This window comes from Bombus vosnesenskii, unplaced genomic scaffold (genome assembly GCF_011952255.1).
Source record: "Bombus vosnesenskii isolate JDL3184/JDL3185 unplaced genomic scaffold, Bvos_JDL3184-5_v1.1 scf7180000015868, whole genome shotgun sequence".
Taxonomy (NCBI): domain Eukaryota; kingdom Metazoa; phylum Arthropoda; class Insecta; order Hymenoptera; family Apidae; genus Bombus; species Bombus vosnesenskii.
The window spans coordinates 8,242-14,601 of record NW_022884188.1 but is presented as its reverse complement, the minus strand read 5'-3'; the positions used below and the strand labels follow the sequence as shown (position 1 = coordinate 14,601).

The 6,360-nt window shown below is 34.2% G+C and overlaps 1 pseudogene; it reads left to right on the top strand.

Moving 5' to 3' along the window:
* Positions 1 to 921: 921 nt before the first annotated feature.
* Positions 922 to 2,373, top strand: LOC117241432 (annotated as a pseudogene).
* Positions 2,374 to 6,360: the final 3,987 nt, after the last annotated feature.

Sequence of the window (6,360 nt, the reverse complement as noted above, 5' to 3'; positions counted from 1 at the left end):
TGTACTCTTGTAACCTAAAAGAGAAGTCGAAAAAAAGTGATGTTAACTCTTGCAGTAAAAAATTCATTTATGTCAATACTACATTTAGAAATGCACCAAGAGAAGCAAGACAAATTATTGACGAAACACAGGATAGTCATTTCCGATCCAAAAGAAAAACGCAACTAAAATAATATGTAGATAGCTATTAAGGCAATAAATAATAAAGTCATTGAAATGATCCATCATTTCAAACTAATATCGCTTCTCTTTACTTCAGAACTGCTATAAACATTTTAAATATCATTTATGTCTTGGTTCCCTTGCGAAGTTCTCGAAGAATTCGTCAAATGATGTCATGAACAATATAAATAATCGTAAAAAATCTATATTTGTGTTTAAAAAATAGGCGAATAAAGAGAAATAGGATAATCGAGACCGGTGAAAAAGGATCAACCAAAATCCCGCATCTGATACAAGCGGAAGAGAAATCAATTTCTATCATGTCGCACGGCGAACAAGAACGCAAATACGGAATCTTTTGTATAATACTACTCCAAACTCTGTTGAGTCGCAGTAATAATAATAATCGGGTGTTGACTTCTGCTCGTTTTTACTTGAAGTTTGCTCGTTACCTCTTTGAAATTTGGTGGATCGTTTTCTGTCGAAACCCGTTCCATCTGACGTTAAAATCAATAAAAACAATATTACGATAAAGACTTTTATCTCCATTGTTGTCAACTTCCGTCAAGTCTTCGTTTTCTGCTCGCTGAGTATAATACGGATTCCCAAAAACTTTCTTTGTATGAAATTTTACTAATGTACATTTATCAAACATTGCACATTTTAAAATAGGTTATCATTATAAGATTAAAAAAAAATAGCTAAAAATATCTTGAAACAAAAGAAACCAATTTTGAAGTTTGTTAGCCCGGAAATGTCATGGTAGGAAGGTATACTTCGATATTACTTTTACTATCGATAGGCGTCGCCGTCGTTGCTGTTATCATATACGAGACACAACAAATCACGAAATTGACAAATCACCGGTGATCTCCTCGAGTCGCAGTTCGAACGTTTCACAAATAAGTTAAAGAATTAAACTTTAGATATAGTGGTAAAATTTATTGTATGAATCCAACAGAGTGACGGTTCAGGGTGTTATAACAAAGAGGTATAGAACGCTGATTTGGGAGACTTCTTGTACTGAGGTTTTAGTCCCTCTGAAGCGGTTATCGTCGGGTGTATATCAGAGGCGCCTATCCGTTGCTATCTGGTTATTGTTTCGATAGCTGTGGCATGTAGGATGTTTTGTCTACTCTATCTATTCTAAGCGTGTGATACTGTCGACGATTCGCCTGTGCATGATTATACATTGAGTAAACGGATAGCCTGAGTTGGAGTTTTGATGATTAGGATAATCGAAATAATTCATAGCCATGGTAATATTTTAACTAATTTATTTTGTTGTCTTTTATAGGCCACTGCAATGAGAAAAGAATTCCTGAAGCCAAAGAAAATGATACACCCAAATAGCAGAAAGTCTATCGCTATTACGAAAAAAGCCAAAAAGTAAATACAATTACTATTAAATTATGTGATTTTGTTATGTACATTTCATTTATTTTATATGATTATATAATACTTTTGTGTAATAAAGAAGGAAATGGACAATGTGTTTTGTTTCAGAATATCAAATAGACAGAAGGCAGAAATGTCCTGCTTGATAAAACAGAATTCAATAGGAGAGAAAATATCGTGGATCAGAAACAATATGATTCCAGGCGTGTGACCCTATACTCCAGAGATAACTGCAAGTTTGTTAGAAACGGAGGTAAAACAAAAATGTATACACATGATGATACAGAGATTGTACATTAAAGATGTGATTAGTTATAGTTCTATATTTGATCCAAAGGTATGTAGCAAGAAATGATGAAGAAATGGAAGAAATTACTATTAAAAGGTCTATAGGTAGCAACAGGAGTAGACAGCATGCTAGGAGGGAACATATAATTAGAGTAGAAAGAACTAGGAGAATATCATACACGTGGAATAGGTAAAGAATTACAGCCAAATTTATTTTCAATATATCCTGATGTACAAACCCTCCTTTATTTTTCAGAAATTTCTGATATTTTAAATGCAACTCAGTGTGAAATGTTATTGAATTGGAATAATGAATTACAGTGTGCGAATAATTTTAAATTTATAAGGTTTGGCGAGAAAGATTTAAAGAAAGTATTAGAGCTAAGAAAAAGAATGAAAATAAGCCATATTAGACTATCCAAATCTCTATTAGCTATGCCTGTAAACAAGAAGAATTTATTCAGCAAGCCAATTGATTTAGATGAAAATAGTGTAATGGAAATAGAATAAATTCTGTAGATATGTCTTTTTATCTTTCATCTCTATTTAAAAACAAGAAAACAGAAGAAAAGCGAACAGTTTCGTCCTTTTTTGTTTGCGAAATGCTAGAAACCGCATTTCGTCTTGCTCTTATCTCCCACGAGAAACAGTCACGTCACAAGATACAAGAGTACGATAGAAGAGAAAAGAAAATGTTCGATTGTGAAATATACAACAAAACTGAAACATGCAGATGAATCACGTGCACGTTATGAATATTCTGCATCGTTTCTCCGCCTTTCCTTCATTTTTTTCGCTAGCTGCTCCATTATTTAAGAACGAAGATATAGTAATTACTCTCAAAGTTGTACATTTCGAAATGGTAGGAAAATCAATAGTACAATGATAAATATACGATTTTAAAAGCTTTTTAGATTTCTTACATACTTAGCATTAATCAAATAGCTTAGTATATAAAAGAGTTTACTTATGTCGCATGTTATAAATGCAGCTGCGTTCGTTACAACAATTCCAATTCCAAGGAATTTCTCTCGAAGATCGCAGTGAAGAATTTGCTTTGTTAAATTATTACTGGTATACTTCGTCAACTTGTGGTATATCGATACAATTTGTCAACCATCACTTTTAATAGCTTCTCGCTAATAAAAACATTTCGTACCTATTTAATAAGAAGCAGTATATTCTTAATTATTTAGAAATTTAGTTAATGATGTTTAAAAATACGAATATGTTTAAAAATTATAATGTAAATATATATATTTCATTTCATGTTTTACTAATATATCTCTAATTTAGATTAAATATCTGAAACTTGAAAGAAACTTTTAAAACTTTCAATACATCGCATACGTTTCAAATTTAGTGCATAGTTACATATATATATACGATCGATCTTACTCGATCATCTTACTCGAAGAACAGGGTCTGCGTGTGGCGAGCTACGGGACAGGGACCGTTGGAATGTTTACTGTCGAGTGTTACAACTATTTCCTTCTTAAGGAGAGCTATAGAATTATTCCATGCCTTTGTTAGACAAAGCGTTCATCCTGTGACCGCGGCTACGTTCGGCGACTGACTGTCGCCTCGAGCCAAAGCTCATTATCACAACTCTCGAACAATTACAATCGGATTGAATAACTACAATTGTTCACTTACAGCTATAGTAGACTCTAGGTTACAATGTTGCGGGATTATCCAAAATTCCAAAGGCTCCGGTGTTCTTTCATCTCCGACAAATATATTATGGTATAGTTCCTATTTTCCGACCGCATGGAAGGCTAATAAAGATGGAAATATGGTCGAGAACTGGCGACCAATTACGATCGGCCCAATTCTAGGCCGCATTTTCTCATCAATCCTCGATGGGCGGCTAAGACGGGGTATAGATCAAAATATAAGGCTGTTGAGATATGTGTAATTTTCTGTGCTGGACTGAGTTAAGTAGTAGAAATACTTATATGTATATATCAGTGTGTGGAAGTATGTGTGTGTGCGCAGCGTCTCGAAACAAAGGAATGTAAACAGTCAGTCGGTTAATAGTCGTCGATGAAGAGTCGGGTGTAGAAGGTGCTGAGACGCGTGCAAGTGTATCGATAAATATATATAGAATCGTCCATGTAATAAATATATCATTATTTTAGTAATAACTGTCAATATAAATTTAATGTTCCTATAACATTATTTCGGCTTCAAAGATCCACAATTCTCAACATGGTAGAAGATCGTGGTTGCCGAGATTTAAGGTTATGGAACCACGTGTAACCGGGAGTGAATGTATAAAAGTCGATTTATAAAAAGGAATAAAAAATTGGAAATAAGTTCTGAAGAGATAAAAAGGCTATTGGTAGAACAAATAAAAAGATTTTGGATAATAAAGAGAATTATTTTTTGAAAAAAAAAAAAGGTGTGAATATAGAAAACGAATCAAGATGCCAAAGGACGACGAAATTAAGGTTCAAATATTCGATGGACGCGATTACAGAATGTGGAAGAAAAGAATATTAATGTATCTAAAGTGTAAAAAATGTTATGAACCGGCTACACGAGAGAAAATGGACACGGATGCGCAAGATAAGTGGGATGAAAAGAATCAATGGGCGATGAACTACATCTATAGTAGTATAACGAATGAGCAATTAGAATTTGTTGGTGATCAAGACACTGCTTTAAAAATAATGCAAAAGTTTGATGAGATGTATATGAAGGAATCAACAGCAGTGCAAATTTGTATAAGAAGTAGACTAGACATGATGAGGTTGAAAGACTTTGAAGAATCAAATTCATTTTTCACGGAATTTGAAAAAACTATCAATGAATTAAAGAGTGCCGATGCAAATGTAAGCGAACGTGAAAAACTCGACTACATGCTGAAAGCACTACCAGAATCATTGAGCTATGTTGGTGACTTAATCGACTCAGTGAAAGAAAGTGATCGGACTTGTGAATTTTTGAAAAATAAAATTATAATGTGAGAAACGCGTAGCAAGAAAGAAAGTGATAGAACAAAGTCAAATGTATTTACAGCCGAAAAAAAGGACATAAAGTGCTATGGCTGTGGAAAGTACGGTCACATGGCAAAAAATTGCACAAACACGTATAGAGGCGGAAACAATGGCGCAAACAATGGAAGAACGCAACAGCAAGGAGGTGCGTATCAGCCGCAGTAGAATAGGGGTCGCGGCGGACGAAGTTTTGGCCAAAGAAGACGAGGATACGGCCAACGAGGATTTGGCCAACGAGGATTTGGCCAACGAGGATTTGGCCAACGAGGATTTGGCCAACGAGGACAAAGCAGAGGCCGGCAACAACGCTACTACGAGGCAAGTCAACACGACGCAAATTATTCACACAACGAGGGCTACGACGACCAAGAAATTGGATCTTTCCTAACGAGAGTAGAGCGCGAAAATAATAAAAATGAAATTACGGTATGTACTAGCGATACGCGAAAAATAGATTGGATATTGGATAGTGGATGTTCAGATCACATTATATATAATGACTCTTATTTTGTTGAGTACGAAAATTTAAAAAACCCGATAAATGTGAAGTTAGGAGACGGTAGAAGTCTAAAAGGAACAAAAGTCGGAAAAATTTTAACTTACTTTGAAGTAAACAAAAGGAGGATTAAAATTACAATGTCTAATGTATTTTACGTGAAAGAAATGGATAATAACTTAATTAGCTATGCGAGAGTAACGAATGAAAATAAGATAGTCTCAGCAGGAAATACTTTAAAGATATATAACAAATACAGAAAGTTGATAGGGATAGCATTCAAAGATCATGGTTTATATAAGATAAGTAGTTACATTGAAAGGCAAGAATCTCATGCTAAAAATGTAGAAATGTACCCTTCCAAAATAACCGTAGAAGAGCACGCGAGATTTTAGAATTAGTACATACCGATTTAAATGGACCTCATAATAATACCGGGTTTGATGGATCCAAATATTTCTTGACATTTATAGATGACTACAGTAAGTGTGCATTGATTTATACTTTGAAATCAAAAGGTGAAGTTTACAATTGCTTCCTTGATTACATAAACAAAGTCGAAAATCTTACTGGTAAAAAGATAAAGAGATTAAGATACGATAATGGAAAAGAATATATGAACAAAAGCATGTACAATCTAACTAGGGAAAAGGGAATTGTCGTAGAACCATGCCCACCTTATGTTCACGAGTTAAATGGAACAGCTGAGCGCTACAATAGAACAATCATGAATTCCGCTAGATGCTTATTACATGATTCAAAGCTGAATATTAAATATTGGCCGGAAATAGTTAGAGCCGCGGCGTACTTAAAAAATAGAACCGTTACAAACACATATGAAAATAAAACACCATTTGAAATATTTTTAAAAAGGAAACCGAATATAAATAATTTAAGATTGTACGGAAGTAGAGTTTTCGTAAGAATACCCGAAGTTAAAAGAAATTCGAAATGGGACAAAAAAAGCAGACACTGGGATACTTGTAGGTTATGAAAACAATGGATATAGGATAC